Source organism: Diplotaxodon limnothrissa, linkage group LG10 (genome assembly GCF_057381915.1).
Source record: "Diplotaxodon limnothrissa isolate DT_005_m linkage group LG10, D_limnothrissa_male_GT1.1, whole genome shotgun sequence".
In the NCBI taxonomy this organism is placed as follows: Eukaryota; Metazoa; Chordata; class Actinopteri; order Cichliformes; family Cichlidae; genus Diplotaxodon; species Diplotaxodon limnothrissa.
The window spans coordinates 28,680,160-28,704,816 of NC_140605.1; the positions used below are offsets into that span (position 1 = coordinate 28,680,160).

General features: G+C 42.6%; 1 protein-coding gene across 1 annotated transcript in view; it reads left to right on the forward strand.

Moving 5' to 3' along the window:
- The window catches only part of cadm1a (cell adhesion molecule 1a), a 485,577-nt gene that overhangs the window by 354,396 nt on the left and 106,524 nt on the right, over positions 1 to 24,657 (forward strand). The gene's annotated exons all lie outside the window — the stretch shown is intronic.

Sequence of the window (24,657 nt, forward strand, 5' to 3'; positions counted from 1 at the left end):
GTATAATGCATGGGATATACCACGGTTAGACAGCTTCTTGATTTTTATTTATTTTGGAAGCCTTTATGTGGAACATACAATACAACAATATTAAGATATTTTTTTAATTTTTCAGAAAATTAAACAAAATAACAGTAATTCACATATGTTTGACCCTCAAAGTGATCCCCCTTCCCCAGTGTGGACCTCAGTGAAATTGAGTTCAGCTCCCCTCCTTTAAACATTCCCGCTGCTGTGGGAAGAAGTCAGTGAACCTTCAGATTTAATAACTGGTCAAACCTCCTTCGAGAAGGAAACACCTCAAAAAAGTGTTTCCCATGGCAGCAGATCAGGCCTTTACAAAGTTCAGGAACAATTCCTCTTCTGCTGTAGGATGTATGTTTCGTGTGACTGGCTCTCTGGACTTCTGGTCTCTGACTGTGTTGACTCATGGACTACCCCCCCCAAACACACACACGCACACACAATTTTTTCTTTCTATATTAGATTTACTAACATGTTTCGGGTCATTGGTGTCTGGTCGCTGCTGCTTTACCCAACTTCACCCTTCACCCGAGTAAGCAATATTTTTAGATGGAGTTTCTTAAGGACTGGGTGTTTCTCAACCATTAGAAATGGTTGTCTAAAATCACAAACCCCAATCGCTTATCGAAGAGACGTCAAACAACCAGCAGCTTTAGCTGATGAAAGCTTGTTTGCGTTCTTTACTTTACATCATCCTGAAATATACCAGGATGCTTTGCTGTTAACTAGAGGAGATGCAAATTTGCTTAGATGAATTTAACTGGATTGCTATGTAACGTAACAGCACAGGATCAAGACCACAATCTACTGCTGACAACTGGCTGCGCACATTTGCAGTATGCTCTATGGGTGTTTGAATTCAAGGTGCCAAATAAAATTGAATTGAATTGCGTATCCAGTTGTAATATACAATCAATTGAGTGCTATAATAAAAATAGATTGTTTGTTCATTATTGTAACTTATGATTATAACCGGGGTAAATTTGGCAGGTCGGATGTGGGGGGGGATTATCAGACAGATGACATCCTGCATGGGCAGGATAATCAGGAACGATTCTGTTCCAGCGTTTCAATATAGAAAAGAAATGCTGTGTGTCAACCAATCTCAGCAGTGGCATCAGAATTCTCTGCAAAAGTGAGATTTGCAGATGTGTCTTTCATCTTGTTGAACTGCAGCTAAGCACCTGACTGCTCTCTGCAACATTCTGCAGAAATTACACACATGGTTTGTTGGCTTTGCATACTAACGCAGCTGCTGTGATAGGCTGACGGAGAGGAGCAGACGCATTCCGGTGTGAAAAGATTAAACCTAATCTGACCCTCTGACCCTTCACTGCATTGTTCACAAGTTAGAGCCCACAGTTTGTGATGCATTTGGGTCTCTTTCAGAGAATGAATTGGGTCGAGAATTAACGTCCTTCCCTGTACAAAGATTTGCATTGCAAACAGCACTTCATGGAAAAGCAGAAAAAGTCCACTTTTAAAGCAGTTTGTATTTTAGATTTTTATGTAGGAATCTGCCACAGCGGAATATTTATTAAGCCCAGTATTCCTTAAAAATTAGGCACTTTGTGCTGGTGAAATTTGAGCTTATTTCATATTAATTATTTTTCATTGGCTCTTCTGACACGGAGAGCAATGTCAATAACATGCTCTTTTATTTCATTTATATTGCATGTGATGTACTAAATAGCATAAAAAGCATCCAGCGATGACGTCGCGTGACATTAATTAATATTCTTCTTACATTATTTGCATTTCCGGGCAGCTACTTTAAGTTTGACCCACATGTCTGCAGCCAGATTAATAGAGAACAAAGTTAGTATAATCCACCGTGTTTAGCTCTCAGCATGTCTGCTTCAATAAAAGCAGCTCATACCCCTAAACATTTAATGACCTGTGTGTTTATTCTTATCCTCCCCAATTATCGTGTCACAGCTCTAATTAGCCGTGTTTAGCTGGACATATTCTGTTATCTCCTCTGTTGTGCCAGTTTCTTTGTGTTTTTTTAAGCCGCCATGCGAAATGGTGACCTGCTCTTAAAATACACATTGCTCTTAGCAGTTTTCATACTTTTCAAGCTGTATCTTGGAAATGCTTGTTAATCTGCATGTAATTTTATTAGCAGTTTACATTTAAAAAGAAAAAAGGACGACGTGGACCATATCTGGTAGAATTTTTATGTTGGCAACAATAGGATGTTTTGTATGGTTACACTGAGGTCACTTAATAAAGTCGCAAAATTAGATTTAGCATTCATCATGTTGGTTAGTCTGCTCTAAAAGCAGGCTACATGCTCCACTTTGTACAGATGTGACACCACAGACTCTGGATGGTAATAGATCAAATGACTGCTGCCACCTGAGGGAATTTGCCCCCCAGCCCATGCAGCTTAGTCGTTCCATCACAGACACTTGTTCAGGAGAACAAATGAGCACGCAGCTACTGGTGAGGGACAATGACGTCTGGTAATTATTATTAAATATGGTGTTGTCAAACTGTCACCAAGAAAAATGCCCGGTTGAGTCAAATGGCCTATTAATTATGCAGCTAAATATTGCATAGAATTTGCCTTAAATGTAATTTCAAAGGAAAAAAGTGATCTCCAGAGAAATCCTAAAGAACAATCTGTGCGTGAAGTAAAATGTCTCGCTCATTAAATAGTTTTGTAGCCTCTGAACAAATGCAGTCCCCTGCTGAGAGCGATGATGGCAAAGCAATTAGCCGTGGAGGACAGGTAGAATACCAGCGCAAGCGGTATATATGAAATGATGTCGTTTACTAAACACACACACAGGGATGATAGATAGTTTGGTGTTTACATAAAAAAAAATCAAACTAAAACAGATAAATTGTGCTAGTAAAAATAAGTCTAGTCATATCAGCTTTATACTGTATGTATAGCCCATTTAAACCCAGTGAGCTCCATATAAAAATCTTTAAAATCTAATTATTACATAAATAATGGATAAAGTTGTTTAATCAATAAAGCTGCCCTGACTGACTGCTTATTAATTACTGCTTTTTTCCCCCCTTTTACCATCAAACACATGCTGAGGGACAAAGAGAGAGGGGCACAGATAGTGAGCGGTTACACTGGAGCGTACCAAACCAGGACTTTGCTGAGAAAACTGAGAAGAAACACATCAATAAGGAAAAACTACAGGATAGTAAGAACTGAACTGTAACCTCTAATTGCCTTCACTGCTTTAAGCCTAAAACTCCTGAACTGAAAATTAGCTTCCCTCCAGCCCTGGGCCAAGCAGTTAAGTTTAGGAAAAGATTCTGATCTGGACTCCAACCTATTTCAATTTAACTCCAATTAGGGCTGCACGATTAATCGTTAGAAAATCGCGATCTCGATTCATACTTATGTGCGATCTCATTTCCAAATGACAACGATTTAAAAAAAAAAAAAAAAAAAAAAGACGACGACGACGACTGTACCGCATTTTGATCTGGGACGTAATCTGCATGAAAACAAGCGCTCACTCTTCCTGCTCAACAAATGACAAGGGCGGAGCCTTATACCACGTGATGCTAAAATTAGCAGGGAAAAAACAACGGAGAGCACGTCAGGGATGACGAGAAAGTGACAGGGGAAAATCCGTCCCGGTCAACCACCCAAACATCAATAACGGGAACCTTATACAGCGCTTCCCTATACCCGTCGAACTTCCGCAGGCACAAAGAAATCACGGAGGCCATCACTTATCACCTGACCAAAGATATGGCTCCCATCAACACTGTGCAAAATGAGGGATTTAGGAAAATGATCAACACCCTAGACAAACGCTACACAGTGCCGTCCCGCAACTATTTTTCTATTGTTGCACTACCTGCTCTATACACGCAGCGTCGAGCAACGGTGGAGACGGAATTTCAAGCAGTACAACATTTTGCGGCAACAACAAAACGTGAGACATTTGTTGTTTTTATGTTTATTTATTGTTTTTATGTTCAGTTTCAACTGTTACGAAGTTGATGTGCAGTTAATAAGTGCAATAAATATTTATATTGGAAAAGAAAATCGTGAGAGAATCGTGATCTCAATTCTAAGGCAAAAAATCGTGATTCTCATTTTATGCAAAATCGTGCATCCCTAACTCCAATGTATTTTTTAAAGTCTCTTCCCAACCTTAACCGAATGTTTTTGTACTTTTACACTAGACTTGAACTTCTGGTGGCAATTTTGGAAATTAGCAATTTCAAAAAAATGTTTATTCATACATGTAGCGTATAGGAGTGTTCAATATAATGATATAAATCGGATGACCATATGAAATCATCTATCATTTCATATTACGCTATTAATTGTTTTGCGGTGTCGCAAAATAAACTGTTTATGGCAATATTTTTTCATCGTTTTGATGGTTGCTGTAGGGGCTATATTAATTTGTTGAAGTTATCTCTTTCTCTTATATTAAATGTAACCACACTACGGACAGATAAGCGACTGTTTTTACGCGTTGTCGTTAGCAACAAAGACGGCAAACCCAGCGTGTGCCTCCGGCGCTGTCTGCTTATTTTCCACATAAACCTTTCACAATAAAGCTGAAGATCCTGTTGAGATTTTTCAAAATAAACCGAAATGATGACGAACAGATAGACCAGTCAAATCCAATGACTCATTGGTTAAAACCAATCGAGGACCTTATTTCTAAACAAGGGGCTGTAGCAAATGTCAACCAAATTTCTGTAGCATGCACATGGTTTGGTTATGAAAAGTCGGACACGGACCAGAAAATTGTACTATGCAAATTATGCATGAAACTGGTCCCCACCTCAGACTCGAACACGGCAAACCTCTTCTACCACCTACGAAACATACTCTGATGGGTAAAATTAAGTGCCAAACCATGCTACCTTTGTGAATGTTACCTACATGCGTACTTTAACGGGTAAAATGAAGTACTCTGATGGGCAAAGTTAAATGGCAAACCGTCATACCTACTTAAATTTGTGCTGGAATTACTCTGTGACAGCAGAAATGTACATAAACTATTTACGGTAAGACGTTTTGCCAAAGTAGGATGGTTTGTCAGAACACCGTTACAACTTATGTCTAAAAATGTATGTTTTCAGGCATCGGTCAAAGCACTCGACTCCATGTACTCAACGCCCAGGTGGAAACACTTCATGCAAGTCGAGTTGCCCGAGATTCACAGAATTTACAGAAAATGTAAATTTTCCTTGTGATATTTATCCATGTCATGACGATAAATGACTTATGAGATTTTGGTCATATCGCACACCCCTAGTAGCGTAGTCTCATAGTATATTTATAGTTTGGTGCCACTGTGCTAACTTCTGCACCACCACGATGCTTAGACAGATACAGAAATATCAACCAAATTTCTGTTGTCCTGTTAACCAAATTATGTAGTTGGTTGAACGCAGCCTGTCTAAGTAATGCAATATACTGTCATGATTCGGCTGTGTGGCAGGCAGGATGAGGACCCAAAATGCAAACTCACGGACTCAGGGGATAAACTCAAAATCACAGCTTTAATGCTGGAAGGCAGATCACAAGAAATACAAAACTTAAACCGGGAACAATAACTAACACTTGCAGAGAGACACAGGGAAATCCACGCAGCTATGAGGGAGACTACGACACAGAACTGAGGGAGACGCAGACATAAATACACAGAGGGTTAACGAGGGAAGTGGGAGCACACGGGGAACACAGCTGACACAGATAATCATAACGAGACAGGGCAGGAGTGAACACAACATGACGCATACTGACGAGAGACTGTCAAAGTAAAACAGAAAGTACAGAGGTTCAGACAGGAGGAGAGAGCACGGGGAGAACACAGACATAACAGGCTGGGGAAAACATGGAATAAAACACGAAAGGGGACAAGGGCTCATGAATACATAGAGGGGCACACAGGGGGTGAGAGTCACACAGGGAAAGCACACAGGGAACAACATAACAGGGCAACTCAGGAAACAGAACCTAAACAGGGAACTGAATACAAAAAATACAAGAGAAGAATACTGGGCCAACACGGCCCAGGACCATGACATCACCCCCCCCTTAAGGGCTGGCACCAGACAGCCCAAACACAGGAAAACAAAAACCAAGAAAACGACCCAGGGCGGGCGGCGGGGGCCTAGGACGGAGGGCTCGGAACAGAAAACAAAAAGGAAAGCACAGCTCAGTTCAGGGGGCCGGCCGTGCACAAGGCAACGGCGATGACGTGGAAACAGTTCAGGGGGCCGGCCGTGCGCAAGGCAGTGGCGGCGGCGAAGGAGATGACGGAGCAGTTCAGGAGGCCGGCCGCGCGGAAGGCAGCGGCGGCGGCGAAGGAGATGACGGAGCAGTTCAGGGGGCCGGCCGCGCGGAAGGCGGCGGCGGCGAAGGAGACGGAGCAGTTCAGGGGGCCGGCCGCGCGGAAGGCGGCGGCGGCGAAGGAGACGGAGCAGTTCAGGGGGCCGGCCGCGCGGAAGGCGGCAGCGGCTCTCCAGTGTTAGGCGTGCTGGCCATGGCCCGGTGGGCACAGGACCAGACGAGGCAGGACCAGACGAGGCACAGGCTGAGGCAGGACCAGACGAGGCAGGACCAGACGAGGCACAGGCTGAGGCTGGACCAGACGAGGCGGGACCAGACGAGGACGAAGACTCTGAGGCTGGGCCAGACGAGGACGAAGACTCTGAGGCTGGGCCAGACGAGGACGAAGACTCTGAGGCTGGGCCAGACGAAGATGAGGCTGAAGCCGGAGTCGAAGCTGGACCAGGCGACGGTGAAGCAGGAGCTGAGACTGAGGCCGGACCAGGCGAAGCACAGGCTGGAGCTGGACCAGGCGTGGCAGAGGCGGAGGCTGGACCAGGCGTGGCAGAGGCGGAGGCTGGACCAGGCGGCGACGTGGACGGAGACACGGAGGCCGCAGCTAGCGTGGATGAAGACACGGCCACTGCAAACGTGGACGAGGCTGCCGGTGGAGCAGCTGGTGGCTGAATGGGCCCCTCGGACCCCCCAGCGGAGACGAGGAGGTGCTGGCCGGGCTGACCTGAGCCGCCAGCGGAGACGAGGAGCGGCTGGAGAGGTTCCCCTGAACCCCCAGCGGAGACGAGGAGCGGCTGGAGAGGTTCCCCTGAACCCCCAGCGGAGACGAGGAGGTGCTGGCCGGGCTGAGCAGAGCCGCCAGCGGAGACGAGGAGGTGCTGGAGAGGTTCCCTTGAACCACCAGCGGAGATGAGGAGCTGCTGGAGGGGTCCTCCTGAACCCCCAGCGGAGATGAGGTGCTGGAGAGGTTCTCCTGAACCCCCAGCGGGAACAGAAGCAGAGCCAGCAGGTGCAGAGATTTCTGCCTGAGGGGACGCTAACTGTAGCTGCACAGGGCACGCAGTCGGCTTGGGATGCAACCGCTGGGGCTGTGCAGGACAAACAGTCCGTCCAAGCTTTGTTAGCACGACGCTGTCCTCAACTGGCTGAGTGAGCCCACAAGAGCCTCCAGCAGAGGATGGCGGTGACTGAACGAGTTGCTGAACTACTAACTGAGCTAGTAACAGAGTTAATGACTGAGCTGATAATGGAGCTGATAACTGTGCTAGAGACTGAACTGGTGACAAAATAAGAAACTGTGCTAATAACTGAGCTACTGACTGCGTTATGGACAGAAATGCCAGTTGTAGTGGTAGTTGCGCTTGTGGTTGAGCAGGTGTCTGACTCTTAGCTGCTCTCCTTCTGGGAACAGGAACAGGTGCTAGGCCTGGCCGAACACCAGTCATCCCCACCCGAGGAACAGATACGGGTGCAGGGACGAGCTGGTCTCTGGCTGCCTTTACCCTGGGGGCTGGTGTAGGTGCAGGAGCTAGCTGGACCTCTGTCGCTCCCACCCGAGGAACTGAGACGGGTGCAGGAGTCGGCAGGGTCACGGCTGACCTCACCCGGGGAACCGGAACAGGCACAGGCGACGGCTGGGTGTCCATCAACCCCACCCGAGGAGCAGGTACGGGTGCCGGGATGAACGGAGCCTCTGCCAGGCTGGGGATAGAAGCAGGGACCGGCTGGACCTCAGCCACCCTCTCCCGAGGAACTGATACGGGAGCAAGGGAAAGCTGGGCCTGCGCTGCCCTGGTTACAGGAACTGGAGTTTGAGAGCAGAGTTCAGGAGCAGCAACAGACACTGGGAAAACCAAGTTATTGACGCCAAACTCAGTTTTAGGAGATCTAGGTTTAAAGCAAGCAGGTCCTAGGAAATCCACTGCTATAACACTCTCCAGGTTAGCGCTAGCAGTCCTGGAGGAGGTTAGCTCAGGGACCGTCACCGAAGCAGTTTCAAAACAGACAACATCAACAACTGTCTCTTGAGGAACGGTGTGCTGTCTAACACAGGTCAGAGAAGGAAGAACGCCAGAGACAGTTCTTTTCAGAATCGAGGCTGGAAGAACAAACACAGGTTGAGAAACAAAGTCAATTTTCATATAGTCCATAGGTGAACCAACTCGGCAGGCTGACTCAGATCGAACTGGATGGGGAGCCACACAGTCCAGGGACGAAGTAACACCCACAACAGTTTTCACAGCAACAGGTTCAGAGGAGTAGCGAACAGGATCAAGCATGCGTTGCCGTGGGTCACAAAACTTGACCTGATCAAGCAACTCTTTAACGCTTAACCCTAGTCTTTCAGTTAGCTTAGCAAAGGAAGCGACCATCTTGTTACCGCTCACTCGAGAAACTGAATGATTAAACACTGGTTGTGGACCTGACTGGGCACCACTGGACATGTCAAAAGACAGAACGGGTTGGCACATGAAACAGTTACTAGAAGGAGCATCAGTTACAGAACACTCAGTCTCAGATGGTTTGGCTGATGATGGTGGTGGTGTGTGGCTGAGTTCAGACTGGAAAACCCCAGAGTGTACAGGCTGGTTAAAACAGTTCTGTGGGGCTGCAACGCTGGTAGCAGTGTGTGGGTGAGTCTGGTGTAGGATAGCTGTCTTAGGTTCAGCTGTCTCTACATGTAACACATTCATATCGGTTAAATCAAAGGACATACTGCGAGCTTTACAAAAATCAGAGGGCTCAAAAACACAAAGGTTGCTAGCAACTGGTGAATGATCCGACACAGAGGTGCCTCGCTGTATAGTGTCTCTAGAGTCCAAACACACAGTGGTGGAGTTATCCGATTCAGGAAACACAATGGCGGGCAAAACAGAGTTACTCACAGTGGTGGAAAAGTCATGAAGTCCGGGTCCAGAAAACTTGGGCTGAGAGTGTGACGCACAGTCACTCTCACCCAGGGATGAAAACTGCTCCGCTGCTCGGGAACGCCGGCGACGTGAACGCCGTTTTCTCCGGGAAGGGGGAGGAGACGAGCCGGACCACGAATCCTCCAGCGGACCGGGCTGAACGTCCTCCGACTCTTCACACTGGAGAGGCAGCTCCGGGCGGATGCCTACGGTGGAAACGAGGAAGTCCCGGATGTGGGGGTGCAGCGTGCCGAACAGCCACGGGAGTCCGGACACCATCCGCTGTAGACGGACGGCTACGACCTCCCGGTGTTCGTCTCCTGGCAGCACTTCCCACTCCTGACAGTGATATTCCACCGTGTAGATTAAATCCTCCCGGAGCTCAGCGGAGGGGTTGTGAGTTGCTGGGTCCATGTCGTGGTCATAGTCTTCTGTCATGATTCGGCTGTGTGGCAGGCAGGATGAGGACCCAAAATGCAAACTCACGGACTCAGGGGATAAACTCAAAATCACAGCTTTAATGCTGGAAGGCAGATCACAAGAAATACAAAACTTAAACCGGGAACAATAACTAACACTTGCAGAGAGACACAGGGAAATCCACGCAGCTATGAGGGAGACTACGACACAGAACTGAGGGAGACGCAGACATAAATACACAGAGGGTTAACGAGGGAAGTGGGAGCACACGGGGAACACAGCTGACACAGATAATCATAACGAGACAGGGCAGGAGTGAACACAACATGACGCATACTGACGAGAGACTGTCAAAGTAAAACAGGAAGTACAGAGGTTCAGACAGGAGGAGAGAGCACGGGGAGAACACAGACATAACAGGCTGGGGAAAACATGGAATAAAACACGAAAGGGGACAAGGGCTCATGAATACATAGAGTGGCACACAGGGGGTGAGAGTCACACAGGGAAAGCACACAGGGAACAACATAACAGGGCAACTCAGGAAACAGAACCTAAACAGGGAACTGAATACAAAAAATACAAGAGAAGAATACTGGGCCAACACGGCCCAGGACCATGACATATACTATACGTTTTTAGTCACTCTATAAGGCACACATTTGCTTTGAAGCCCAAAAATTAGCCCTAGGGAGGGTATATTTATATAAATTCAACTTGTGAGGACAGAAACTGATTTCGTTTTATTTCTGAGGGTTAAGGCCGCACGGATGACAGGACATGAGCTGTAGAGCTGTAGTCCTCTGCTTTCCATGGACAGCCATCAGTGCTGACAGAGATGCATGGCTGTGTCGCACTCGAATCACTTTCAGAAACAAAGAGCGTACACTGCAATCACAACAGTGCTTGTCGTCATACCTGAATAATCAGAGCAACAAGGTAAATGTGTCAGAGGACAATCATGAACATTGCTTCGCTCTAAATTACCCGAAAAACACAGTCAGTGGCTTCACCAGTGACATGGAGTTATTTTGGCAACTATTCCACTCACTTGCGCTCTCAGCCTGACCCAAACAAGACCGGTTGTGTGTGTGTGTGTGTGTGTGTGTGTGTGTGTGTGTGTGTGTGTGTGTGTGTGTGTGTGTGTGTATCTAACCTTCCTCCTACACACTGGCACTGAACAAAGATGCATTCTCTAACATTTGAAGCAAAAGCTGAGTGAGTGTTTGAGCAGAGAAAGTAACGCTCTGTGTCTTTCTCACAGTTCGTATCGTTGTTCCACCACATGATAATCTAATACTGTAATTAAAGACAAAAAAGAAAAACAGCTGACTTTGCGGTTGTTAATTTCCAAAAGGTTTGTGTATAAATAACTGCTGCTTCACAAACAACAATATAATGCATTAATGCTAAGATTTATATATTTATCACCGCGGTCGCTGTGGGATGCAACACAGTGATGTTGCCATGCTAACAGGAGACCAATGCAGTACCTATAATTATCATAAAACAGTAAAGATGATGCACTGATGTAAGAATGATGTAGCACAGTGAGAGGCTTTAGTCACTCAGACATAGAGACCAGTCCCTGACCCCTGACAGCCTCTTGTTGCTAGGGAAAAATACGTTGCTAAGATGTTGCTGGAGGTTGTCATCTTTCATTAGGTGGCATTAGTCACAAACAGGTACAGTACTACTACAGTACTACACCAAAACCTTGTTATTTTCTTCGTCAGATTGTCGCAGTCACCTGTATTTAGCAGAGAAGACTTGATTTATCTGCAAACACTCACAAACTTGAACTTTTATAGGTGGCTGGTGTGCATTTCCGCTTTGTGTCACATTTTTCACAGTTTCACAACCACTTGGCGAGTAGTTTGCAAATGTTTGGAGTCAAGTTGGCGTGCAAACTGTTAGCTACTTCCTAAACTTTCTACCAACCAAACAACCACTTGGAGATATTTGGTGCAGCTCTGCATACCTTGATGCAATCAATTTCAGCCACCAACAGGCAGCAAACCACTTGACAACCAGTCAAGGAACACACATCTTTCTCCTAGTGACCCATGGTTGCCAGGGGGGCACCAACAAGTCTCTATGTCTGTGTGTGGCCCAATGAATGGGTAAATATAATATTTAGCAGCAAAAGGAAGATAGCAGCTAAATAAGTCCAAGAAACAATGAAAGGAAGTATTAATATCACTATTAAATTCATCCAATGGAAAAGACAAACGGTTGCTCCTTGTTTGATGGCAGTGAGCTGTTTTTGCTAACATGTAAGTCATGAGAATTCAGGCTAATAAAAGACAGAAGTATCAGTAAAAAAGTCCCTTTATTACCTTCGTTGGCTGTTTTTAACCCTAGAAAAAATTACAGTGCACAGCTCACACATTGTGTGCACTGCCTTTTTGATATTAATTATAATAATAACTTTATTTGTACAGCACTTAAAAACTGAGTTACAAAGTTCACCACAGTTTGAATTAAAGTCACCATTAAAGATAACTACGCGTGTTTGAACATACAGACAGTCTAATCAGGGAAACCTGATTTCCAAGCTAGCTTCAGTCTAACACATCCTGGGTCTGACGTTACAGTTGGACATTTCTGAAACACCTCAGCTAGGAGGTGTTTAGGAGGCATCATAAATAGATACCCAGGAGGTGTAGTGAGTCACAAATAAGCCCTTAGCTCAGCCACCATTCAGAAGAAGTTAAATTGCACCACATGTGTCCATGATCTCACTCTTTTGGCCACTACCCAGAGCTTGTAACCATAGTGAGGGTAGGGATGTACATCAACTAGCAAATTGTTTGTTAACAGTAAAATAACCCTTAATTATAGTTTAAGTAACAATTAAATTATAGTCTGTTAGGTTTTAGCCCTTTACTTTGGTCCATTTTTTGTTAAAGTTCCTCTTTCCTTATTTCACTGTGAGCAGTCAGGGTGCTTTATACAACTTGCTTCATTGACCCATTTTTTAATGGTGTTTCTACAGAAGTGCTTACAAGTTCAAATATCAGCGACCTCGACTACAAGCTCAGAGGTCAGGTATATCTCATGCACATATCTTTCCACCTAGCACTTTTAATTCTTATCCCTACTTTTATTTTTTTCCATGTCTATTTAAGTGCTATTTATGACACTATGTTTGCACTGAAGCACCGCAGCAATTTCCTAATGTTGTAAACCTGCTCAACATTTGGCAATAAACCCCATTCTGATTCTGATTCTGATTCTGATTCAAATTAATACCGTAGGTATATCTACAAAAAATCTCAGACGAGTTCGAATATAAGTGACCCTGGCCTTGAGGTCAGAGTAACTTTTCTGAAAATCTTGTGAATGTGATAACTTGAGAACATGTTGATTTTGAATGAACGATGTATGATTTTGAAATCGATACCATAGGTTTATCTACTAGAAAGCTGAGGGGTAGCACTGGTGGTTGCCATTATTTTTTTTCTCTGTCAGACACACAGAACATGCTCGGATCAGCATGATGTTCTGCTACCAACAAGACATTTGCACAGTGCCCTCTGGTGGGCAAACTGTTCAACATCAACATTCATAACACAGTTGAAGGGTGTTTCTTCCGGTTCTTTTTTTTTTTTTCTTTTTTACTGTTTCTATTAGCCTTCTGAAACCTACATATGTGTGAATGGGTAAGACTGGCTGATATATCAGTCCTGCAATATATATACATTTGGCTTTAGTTACTTTTTGTAGTTATACATAAAGTTTCCCACAGCCTTCACTATTTTATTTCAAAGTTGAAAAAAAGGAAGGTTCATACATCAGCTTTGCAAATCTAGTGCAAACCTGCATTTGAAGTGTGTAAATCCAGTTCTGTTCATTTTTTGGTGTTTGTCTTCAGTTAAGACTCTATGCATAAACACAAACACACTGTTTATATACACTCATTACTTAATGGTTTATACTTTATGACTCACCAGAGACATCCAAGCACCCGGTGAGGTGGAGTGCCAGGCCCTCCTTCACATTTACTACTCCCTCCTCATTCATCGCCTTTCAAAATGCACCTTCTATATACTATACAAGGGCACGCTCGCAGAAAGCCCTCATGCGTATGCTAAAGCGAACTTGGTATTTATCTGCTGTTGTGCCGAGCCACGGTGAGCTGACTCCCACAAGCTGGCTGTCAAGGGCAAGGTGGTCGTCTTTGACGCAGGCTCCTTGATCTTCTGTGATCCCTCCCAGGCATCTTCGCTGCAGCTGCACTGCTTCATTATGACATAACCTCCACTAGGCTGCTTCCAAACAACATTGCCCCCTTCAAAATATCACATCTGCCATCGCAGTCTGAATTCGCAATGGTGGATTATCTTTGTGAGTGTGAGATGGAAAGCAAGAAGGAGTAAAGAGACAGAAAAAGAAGAGTGCTTTGAAACCGGCTCCAGTTACTTTTAGCGAGGAGCCTGACTATTGGTCATCCTTCAGTTACACTTTATGTTCACCAAAAGCAGCTCTTATGCTTTCTGTAAACATTTTTACTCAGTTTAATCAATTTCATTCAAGTGGAATCGAGTGCCATGAGATGCAAGTACTGCGCTGCTTTTCATTTTACATCCCTGCCTCTGCAGCTCTGCAGAAAAACACTGTTTTGTACATTTTATGGGCTAATTCAGCAATTCAGTGTTACGCTTCTATAATACTGGGAGACACCAACAGGCCAGTGTCTTTTGGTTTCTTGTTTTTGTCAAGCTTCAGAATATATCACATGAACTTAGATTTTCATGAAGCCCCCTCTCCTTGACAAAAGCAACCATTGTCATCAGGGGTCCTCTTAACCTCTGACGGTGATTACCTGAAGTCTATTCCCAGTGCTACTTTAAATAATAAAAACCAGTCTAAAGATGTTTCAAGAGTAGCATAAGAATGCTTGGTATTTAACTCAGTCTAATCTTCAGTAGTTTAGTTCTGTGCAGAGTAAAACATACGACCCTTTAGTACAGACTGTTGTTAGCATCTAGCGTTTGCACAGATGGTGATATTTCAATGAAACAATGACATTTTTATTATGTGAGTGCTGCTGTGCTCCATTCGAAGTCAGCAGTAGTAAAAACACAGCTGGCAGGTTTCTGCTCAAACTGACTTATGTTTTATAGGAAAATATACATTGGCAACAGCTAATATCACACCTGAATTGGGACTTTTCAGCTCATCGAAAGGCTGTTATCAATTATCAGTTCCACACATAAAAGAAGACAGCGTGCTCTACGTTTTAGCCAGGCTGTTATCCATTCACTGTAATGAGTGATAAACATGCAATGCCATGATTATGTAGGAAAGCTAAATCTGGTGGCAAATGTTGGCGTAAGATAGCGACTGTGACTTTATAAGATCTGCTTAAATAATGTATGTTTTTTCTCCTTTGTGCCTCAACCTATCTAAACTGTTAAAAAGATTAAAAAGAAAAGCCAAAAAAGTCACGTTAGAGCATTAGGCTATTGCCACTTCTCTGCCGCCTCTCTCTTCTCCCAGTGCAGAATTGTGTTGCCGTTTTAACCTTGAAGCACGTTGTCCTTTTCTTTGGTTCAGCGGGGCAGAATGACTGATGCTGAATGAGGTAATAACTATCTACTAGGATCCAGAGGAGGCCACTTATGGGTGATATCTGGGCCTGATAACAACTGGAAACTGCCATTCAGGTGGCTGATAAGATTTTAAATAGGTGATCACTGTGCCAGCAAGACTTGGATATTGCACCATTTTTGCATTATCTTATGAGAACTTCACCATTGCCAGAAAGAAAATGCACACTCCTTTAATTGGCTTTTAAAATTAAGAATTATTCCAGAATTGCCACTGATATATTGATAATTAGGAGGTCTGCTAGGACCATTGGTGAATGTCTGGAGGGTAACCCTGTAATGCATGTCAAAATTTTCCTTCCATGTTAACCAGATTCACTATTTCTTAGACTAATTAAACAGACATCTTACCCCTACCATAAAACCTACTGTCACAAGTGCATATCTGTTTGGCTTGAGGAACAAAATCTAGTAATACATGTTGGGCTGCCTGTTCTTCCCTATTCTTTTCCCAAATGCTTATGTTCATGAATCTACTCATACATGCTTCCATTACCACTCACTAAGGCAAAGACAGTATGTTCTACTTCAAATATACACCTACCCAGCTACTTGTATAAAAGGGCTAAGAAGGGCGTTCACACACACACACAGCCTTGTTCTCCCGTGGAGGATCGGTACAGTTGCAGCTTCTTGAGCAGTGGATGATTTTTCCACTGGAGGCTTGCAAGGTTCAAGGTAGAAGGCTTTTGTGACAGCAGCTTAACAAGCCAGGTGAAAGTACAAAAATAAACCCAGAATACCCCTATGCAGCTAAATTGTATTGTAAAGCTGGAGTGTTGGATATATACATAAAAAAGATATACGTATATACATAAATATTTTTTAAAAAATACACTTGCAATATGTTAGCCAGGTAACAAAATTAATACTTAATGAAAAGTCAAGTACCGTGCTTCATTAATGCATTGAGTGTTGACTAATCTCAGTGTATAATTTCCAGCACCAGCTCTACTTAACACAGTAAATGATATACTTTAACTCAAACTATTTGTATGTATTCCAAGAATGAACTAGAGAAAGAGGAATCAAGCCTATTATGTGTTACCTTACTGTTACTCTTACATAACATAAATACAGATTACCATTACTGTTTGTTTCTTTTTATTTTAGAGTCCAAAACAACACCTTTGAGTTCTTTTTAGGTGGAAGCAAGAGTAACAAAACCCCTCCAGTAAAATGCAGCTGAGAGGTGAAGTCTGCGAGAAATGGCAACACTTCACAGATTTTTCAGCAGAACTCGTGTCAGTTATGACCAGGAGGATCAATTCAGTCCTTATGCAGAAAGGTGGACATACAGAATTGGAGGAAATCAGTTCAATGAAATGTACTGTAACTTTATTTGCAGATGGATCTTAAATATAAACTTTTCGTTATATTTAAATTACACATTCTGGGTTTTTTTTTCATTCTTCTTTAACGGGTAGATTTGTAACCATTTAGCACATAAGTGATACTGACCCATGTGATACGCAGTTTTGTTTGGTGTGCTAAAAATATACAGTAGAAAGCTACATTCGGCTGCTCCTTTATTCACAAGGGGTCATCGCAACAGGCAGCTCGGCTTGTTTGATTTTCTTCTTATGCCTGAGGCCCTTCCTGACACAACCCCAAAGGGATTTGTGTCTTTTCCCGGGATAAAACCAGGGAGCTTTTGCTCATTAGGCAGACGTGTACGCTACAGTATAGAGCCTCTTCTGAGCACATGCAGTACAACTGACAAATAACTATGTATACAGATACCACTGTTCATCTCAGTCCAAACTAATAACCTTGTTATTTCAACCCAGTCTAATTCCTAGAGAATCAGATACTGCTGTTTGTAAAAGATGTCCTTCAGTTGACAGTAAGACCTCGCTCTGCTTCAGAATGGTCAACATTTGCTTAAGACGTGACAGCCCAGCCCTAACCCTGACTCTAGTTCTAGGCAAGTTCTAGTTCGAGTCTTGGCAATCAGGGATAAAATCCTAAACAAAAACGATTTTTTTCACACAAAAAGTCAGTTTTGCTTCTTTTCTCCAAAATACAGGTTAGTGTTGCCAGGGTTAAGAAAAAGTAACTCATTATATTAATCTTTGACAGAAATACATTTAGAGTGTTAATTTCAAGGAGACACAGATGGATGGAGTCCAGCCGAGACGAGCTGCCTCACAAGTCTTTCAACACTGAAGTTTTTTAAACAGCTCTTCACAAAGTGCATCTGTCTTCAAATATGAGGAGATCATTATACGTGCATTGCTGTCTTTCTCTTAGAATGAACATGTTGCAAGGTGGGTTTCTTTTTAGACACGAGAGACTGAATAATTTGGGGCATTCCCAAAAAAATCTGTTTACAATATTGATACTCCACATTTTAAGTGAGGCTGGTGCGGTAATTTCAGCCAGTTTTCCCATTAAGTGGTTAAAGAAATAAAAAAAATAAATGAAATGTATAATTAAGCTAGTCATTTACAAGACCAGGTACAGGTACATCTGAAGGGTTGTCTTTGCATTTGGAACATTTTGCTGTGAACAGACAAGTGCAGCCAAAGGAGCTCTTTGACCACATGTGAAACAAGCCACCCTTAAGCTGTGAAAAGAGAAAAATCTATCCAAGATACTGATACAAATGTAGGATAGGCAAAATCTACAGTTTAGTAAATCCTGAGAAAGAAAGAAAGAAAGAAAGAAAGAAAGAAAGTGCTGATGAACTCATTAAAACAAAAAGAACTGGACGTCCTCGGAAGACAACAATGGTGGATGATCGCAGATTTATTTCCATGATGAAGTGAAATCCCTTAAAAGCAGCCAACCAAGTGAACAACACTGTCCAGGAGGGTAGACGTATCAATACCCCAGTCTACCATAAAGAGAAGACTGCATGAAAGTAAATAGAGAGGGTTCACTGCACAATGCGAGCCACTCATAAGGCTCAAGAATAGAAACGTTAGATTGGACTTGCTGCTGGCTTTTTTAGATGGATGTTTTTAGCACTGTTCTGGAAAAACATTCTTTGGACAGAAGAAACCAACATCTACCAGAATGATGGCAAGAAAAAAAGTACGGAGAAGCTGTGGAACAGCTCATGATCCAAAACATACCGCATCATGTGTAAAACACATGCAATGGCTTGGGCGTGCATGGCTGGGACACTAGTGTTTATTGATGATGGGACTCAGGACAGAAGCAGCCGACTGAAGTCGGAGGTGTTCAGAGACATACTGTCTGTTCAAATCCTGCTACATGCAGATAGACAATGACCCAAAAACATACAGCCAAAGCAACCCAGGATCTTATCAAAGCAAAGAAGTGGAATAATCTTGAATGGTCACCTGTTGGTCACCTGATCTTAACCCAACTGAGCATGCATTTCACTTGTTGAAGATTAAACTCTGGACGGAAAGGCCCACAAACAAACAGTAACTAAAAGCCACTGCAGTAAAGGCCTGTCAGAGCATTACAAAGGAGGAAACCCAGCATCTGGTAATGTCCATGCGTTCAAGACTTCAGGCTGTCATTGGCAGTAAAGGGTTTTCAGCTAAGTATTAGAAATTAACATTTTATTTTCAGTTATTTCATTTATCCAATTACTTTTGAGCGCCTCAAATGAAGGGATTGTGTTTAAAAAATGCTCACAATTTAACCCACTTAATTAAAGCTGAAAGTCTGCCATTCAACTTATTTCATTTAAAAAAAATTGTGCTAATGTACAGAACCAAAATGATTAAAAAAAAGGTGTCTCTATCCAAATATTAATGGACCAAACTGTGTTTCTTTTTTGTTAATAATAAACATAATGTTTCAATCTTTAGGTATGCTAGCAAATAACTAAATAACTAAGTATTTAACTTTTTAGCATAAATAAAACTGTGGTTTGTGTAAACAGATATAAAGAAGAGTGTTATAAACGGGAACAGAGCTGGAATTTTTAGCTTGATGGGAAGAAATATTTTAGTGCCACTGAAAAGCAGCGTCCTCTAAAAGCAGACGTTACTAAAGTTCTTTACATCAGCGCCACGGACCGGTTTGTGCCCGACAATATTTTCACGGACCGGCCTTTAAGGTGTCGTGGATAAATATAACAACATAAAACTAGTACCGGTAACGAAAAAAATACGATTTATTCATAACACACGTGAAAAGACCCAGGAAAACCGAGTTAACGATAAAACGATAACAAAATAACGCTAAAAACCGATAAAAACCATGAAAACCATACATTTCACACCCGAGTCTCACTCTCGCGGCCTGGTACCAAATGACTCACGGACCGGTACCTGTCCGTGGCCCGGGGGTTGGGGACCGCTGCTTTACATGATTTTGAGGTAAAGAAAAGACGATACCAATGAATTTAAAAGCATAAATATATTAGTAAACTGAAAATAAGAATAAGGTCAGCGGCGTCACAGCGAGACTATGACTGTTAACAATGACTGAAGTAATAGACTGGATTTAGGTGGTGACAAAAGCTAGAAAGCATGGACTTCACCTCCTAGAGTGGTGAGGAGGCTGGGTATAAGAGTGTAATTACCCCCGCCCCACCCCGTCTCGCCCACTCTGACACCCAATAATAAAACTTTGATGTGCTCCTCTCAAAAAATAGCAGCAGCCACTAATCACAATTGATTGCAGCCACTTAGGCGAGGCACACTCATCATCTCCCGCTCTCTCTGGATGGGAGTCATCCTCGGCAAAGGCTGGAGAAGAAAAACTATTCAAATGAAATGCAGCAAAAGAATGAAGATTAATCAAGAGAGGGGAAAGAAAAAGCAAGATGAATTAAAATCACGCAGTCAGCAGAGGTGAAGAGGGGAGAAAGAGGCGGCAGAAGATATGTACAGCCCAGTCTTCTACTGCTTTGTATTAAAGTTTCTTTAAGTCTCATCCACTCTAATTTTATCTTTGCATTGAAGCGTAGCAGAAAGCAGAGATCACGGCTGCGTGAGGGATGACCTTTTACAGACTTTTTTCACTTTTCCCCTATTTGAATATAATTTGCTGGTTGTTTGTAATAAATATAAAACATGAATTTTTTACGTTTTAATAACTGAAGATAACCATCTCAAAAGCTAGTGTCATGGTTCAGTTGTTAACAATGTAAATGCACATATTAGCAATTCTTTGCCTATGGCTGTTTATGTTTCTGTACATGCAAGTAGACAATAGAGATATAGCAGCAAAACAGACTCTGAGGTCACCAGAGTCCATTCATCACTTTACACTGTAGGTGTCACAATATGAGGAGTGCAAGATGCAGGACTCAGGAGGCCAACTCTCATCCACAAAGGTTGAGCCTTTAATCTAGGCTATAGCAGAAAGTCCAAAATAACAAAGTCCAGAAGGTGAATAAACAATAATTCAAAAAGGAGCGAGGAATAACGCAGGGCTGGAAACAGGGAACAAACACTGTGCACAGACACTGTGACAAAGAGTAAGGAGAAGAGGGCTGATTAGATGTAATGCCCAACGGGAGGGTAATGAGACACAGGAGAGAGTAATCACACACAGGTGAAGACAATCCGGGGAGACTCACAGCAAACCTTCAAAATAAAGCAAAAATGAAAAGTTGGATACAGGCATGATGTATGTAAACAATCCAACAGGAAATACACTGAATATGAGTCAAGGAAACACTGAAGGACAAACACAATCATAGATAGACATGGAGGGAACTTGAGCTACTACTAACAGATACCAAACCATGGACCAAAACACAGGATGCAAAGTGGAACTCGTCATTAGAATAACTGTAAGGTAAAACAGAAATCAAAGGCTCAAGTATGTCACAGCAAATGAAGCTTGCGGTCTATTAGAACACAGAAATCAAAGCAGGACCCCAAAAATACAACAAACACAGAAATAAGAACTATAAAATCTTGCAGTAATCATAAAACCTCTGCAGAATCCCAGCTCAAATTACTCACCAGCAAATTCAAAACCAGAAAACAAGACAGATCCAAAGAATATCACAGCAGGGGTCTTAGGTCAGACCATTCCTCAGCTTACCGATTCTTCTGATTGTACAAGAAGCTTGCCTTTAAATGTATATTCATCCCTGCATAGAAAAAGGGCAGGTTTGTGATCAGTATCCAGAACAAAATCTACTGAAAATCCCTGCCTGGTGTTTCAGCCTGAAAACAAAACCCCAGAAAAGCGTCAGTGGTTAGCTTCATCACATGCATATGTTTTCTTGAAAAGTCAACTTTTGTGGCAACAACAGTTAAGACGATGACGCATTGTAAAAACATTCGAAATCCCTTCCCATATGTCCTTGAATAACATCAAGTTCTCCATCACCATCAGCGTATGAGAGGCATTTGAAAGGCACTTTGTCTTGTTCAGGTTAAAATAAGTGCTAAATGTACTGTGCATGTATGGCACAGTACATTTAGCACTTAGAAAGTATAAGTGCTGAATGGTAATATGAGTTTCAGCAGTATGGGGTCTTATACGGACATTATGAAACAAGCTCAGACTTTTTCAACTCTATCTTCCAGTACTCGTGTTCCACATGTAGGTTGAAAGTTATTCTAATTATTCCTCCTCTGCACGGCGTCCACGAAGCAAAGCCTGTGTCTGCACCGTAAAAGATGACGACAAAATCCAAAGTACAGCTGAAGAGTGGTGTTTTGCTTCGCTATGTGGTGGGGAGTTACAAAAGCGTTTTTAAATAGCAGTTTGGAGAAGAGTGATTTCGGGGGCGACCTATCAATTTGGCTCCCTCAAAGACTGCTCAGTTCACCTACCTATAAATCTATCAATTTTGCCTTTACATTGCACGGATGCAGCATTGTTTATTGCTTTAGCACTCACCATTTACACTGCTCTTTCTTTTTACTAGTTTCCCTTTATGCGGAGTGGAGAGGGGATCCCACTAACAGTAATGTAAACATGATCTCTAATGAGAAGTGGTGCTATGAGGTTTCTGGTTACTTCTTGTTGTTAGTTTGTACACCAAGTGATATCCGTCATTTGGAATTGAGGAGACTGGTTGCGTGCAGGAAAGATTTAACTCCTTATTAGGTTTAAAAAACACCAAAAACATATACTTTAAAGATATACCAATTTTTTTTTCGAAAGAAAGCTAGATGTGAAATGGAGGTCAGAGGTCAAATGTGACATGATATTTGGGTTTCACTAAATGTGATATTTAGAATCCCCATATACCAGGATCATTTACTAATTATTGCCTTTATAAAGAAAGTCAGTCGAGTTTTAAGCATAGTTTTAAAGATAAAATGTGTTTTATTCAAGTTTGATCTGATTTGACCGCAAAGAAGAGGTCAAAGGTCAATTGTGGCATGATATTTTAAATACACATATATGGTATTTTCTATGTGTTGACAGTACACATCATGCTTGTAGGAGTCATAGTTTCTAAGCAATAAGGCTTTTTGTCCATTTTCACCCATTAAGTTGACCTTGAAGACATCGGTGCATGTGAGCCATTTTTGTCCCGGGTCATTCGACAGTGTTTTGCATTTTCCTGTGTTTGTGTCATTTTGTATTTGTATTATGATTTATGTATAAGTTCACTTTGTTAGTCTTAAGTTTATTCTATATTCTAGTTATCCTGTTTAGTTCCTTGGTTATTTAGCAGTTTCCCCCTTGTGTCTTTGCCCTCTGTGTGTCGGTGCTGTGAGCTCATGTGCATCGTTCCCCCCCCTTGTGTTTTATTCCGTCTTGTTTATCTACGTTCCCCAGCTCGTCGTGTCCTCTCTCTCCCTCCAGTCTGCGTCTCTGTGTACTTCCTGTTTTACTCTGATAGTCTCCCGTCAGTGTGTTTCATCTTGTGTTTGCTCTTCCACTGTCTCATCATGGTTATTCGTGTCAGCTGTGCTCCCCGTGTGTTCTCGCTTCCCTCATGATCCTTCTGTGTATTTATGTCCGCATCTCCCTCAGTTATGTGTCGTGTCCTCCCTCATAGCTGTGCGACTCTCCCTGTGTTTCCCCGTGTGAATGGTCATTAGAATTTCCCAGTTTAGTTTTGTACCGTTTTGCTTTTTTCCAGCAACAAAGCTGTGTTTTCTGAGTTCACATCCTGCTAAAAAAATCATTTTTTGATATGTGTCCATTAGAATGATGATGTACTTTATTTGTGTTCTTATAGCCTAAGTTTAGGGTCATCAGTGATGATTGACTGAAATTGGTACAAATATTTCACTCGTTTAGATTTCTAAATCTTGCCGGCTAATTGAACAGGATGTCAGTTTATACCAGAAGCCCCAACATATTGGCTGCCGTCCCCACAGGCCAAGTCAGAAGACAATAGCCTAGTTTTTCATATTGCTATAAAATAAACTTAAAGTGGTGACAACATACTAATGAATGGGATTCATTAAAGCCACCATGCTGTTAGTTAGCTCTAATTAGCATGCCCAGTGGCACTGCACTCAGTGGGAGGTGGAAAGTCAGCTTCCTCTTAAAGTCTCCTTGGCTAAACTTCAGGACAGCTCTACTGTACAATCTTATCACTGCTTTTAAATTAGCTCAATCACCATAAACTGCAAAAACAGATACATCAGATAATTTACAGCCTTTCAGGGTCTGGACAGACATCTCTTATCCAAAGACCTGACTATCAATTACCTTTGTCGGGCATCTGTGATGTCCCTGCTATGCTATCAGATATGATAGAACAAGAGAAGGAGAACGGGACAAAAAGAGCATGAAGATAAAAGGTCACTCTCTTTTCTGCCTGGTACACAAAGAAAAGTGAAATATGTATTCCAGTTTGCTGTGATGTTACAATAAAAGGACCGTCTGCAGCGTTTCTTGGCTTGCCTTGTCTTATGTTTTTTTTCCTGAAATGTACCACTGTGTTCAGTCCTGCTGTGTTAACCAGGCTGTTCTCCGTCATATGCCCTTGCATCTCTTTGAGCCTGCAGTATTGTTGTCCCAAACCTTGAGCATGGGGAGCTGTCCTTGCCAAAGTGCCTCCATTTTTCTTTTCATTATTTTTTAGAAAGTATTTATTCAGTTCATGCTTACACGGCAACGCCTTAGTTAGAAGTGACACATAAGAGGATTAAGAGATCTTTGAGAAATGCTTTTATGGAATGGATTATATCTGATTGGCACGGGTTTTTTAAATTGTTGACGCACCAGATTTTTCATTAATTTATGGATGTTTCAAAGTATCCACAGCATAAGATGTTTAGGGTTTTAGCTAAGCTTGGGTTGTTTGATGGTGCATTTCTGAACCCAGGCATATATGTTTATGGCTGGGTTTTATTGTGTCGTTGCAGGATATATAACATTTTCTGATGACGTGTTTTTGTTTCATGGCTAATTACTAGCACCTCTTATTTGGTCAGATGGATTGGTGTTGTGCTTTCTGACCCTCTTTCTACGATTTGAGCTACAGTTTGCAGCCAGTATAAAGATTGACAAAATTGATTTGTTTGCATTTTTT